General features: G+C 67.7%; 1 long non-coding RNA gene across 1 annotated transcript in view; it reads left to right on the forward strand.

Moving 5' to 3' along the window:
* Positions 1-6: 6 nt before the first annotated feature.
* LOC104998799 overlaps positions 7-984 on the forward strand; it is a 4,064-nt gene continuing 3,086 nt past the window's right edge. The window contains exon 1 of the long non-coding RNA XR_826508.1: positions 7-974. This is a non-coding gene — a long non-coding RNA (uncharacterized LOC104998799). The remainder of the gene's footprint in view (positions 975-984) is intronic.

Genomic DNA, 984 nt, shown 5'->3' on the forward strand with positions numbered 1-984 from the left:
ACGGGCTCTCGTGGTCAGAGGGAAGGGGTGGCCGACGGGCCGAGGAGCCAGCTCAGGAGCGCCTTCCCGGGCGTTCACCCCCTCTACCTGCCTGGATGCCGCTGGGCGTTTCCGGAGCCTGAGCAGGGAATGGCAGGGAGGTGTGCCTGTGAGCTGGATTTCTCAGAAACACTCTGGATCTGAGCAGAGCAGTCGTTTCTCAGGCCTTCACTCCACACTGCACTGTCTGCGCTCACCGCGCTGGAGGCGAGCTCTGCAGGCAGGGTGGGCGCCGAGCTGTGGTCATACCATCCCCCTGCCTCAGAAAGTCCTTCACAAGACCCATGACGGGAAGGGGGGCGGGACCTCAGCCTGTCTCCGTGTCCTGCCAGGCTTGCCCCTCCTTGTGTGTGAAGGCAGTGCCACCAGCCCCCTTGTGCGCTGCTGTGCTGAGAGCCACACACCACGTGACCGCCGCCCTCCTGGCAGGCGGGGGCCAGGTCATCCCCGAGCGAAGACAGCAGGGGCCCAGAGGGCTGTGTGGGCCGCAGGGTTAGGCCGAGGAGCGTCCATCTTCCGTGGAGCCCGCGCCAGAGCCCACCCAGCTCAGCCGGAGAGCAGTATTGTCCAACGCTCCCTGCCAAGCAGGGTGCTCAAGAGCCACCCCAAACATACCCACCGCAATGCCAGGAGAGCGCCACCACCGGTGCTTCGGCCTGCTTGGCCCGGGGCAGGGGAGGGGGCGGAAGTGTGGGCCGTTTCCGGCTCCGGAAACCCCCGGCCTGAGCCCCCGTCTGCCCGCGGGACTCAGCCATGGCGTCTCCTCCTCTCAGCCGTCCGTCCGTCCCTCCGCTCCGCAGATGCTCGGGAACAGCTGGCCTGAGCCCTGGAGACCGCAGTGACGGGCAGCCGCGGCCCCTGTCCTCAGCGCTGAGTATCGTGACAGGCGGCGTTGACGGGAGCGCTCTGCATGCTCGAGCCACCAGTGGCTGCAGGCGGAAGGGC

The sequence above is a fragment of the Bison bison genome, unplaced genomic scaffold, assembly GCF_000754665.1.
Source record: "Bison bison bison isolate TAMUID 2011002044 unplaced genomic scaffold, Bison_UMD1.0 scf7180017864338, whole genome shotgun sequence".
In the NCBI taxonomy this organism is placed as follows: Eukaryota; Metazoa; Chordata; class Mammalia; order Artiodactyla; family Bovidae; genus Bison; species Bison bison.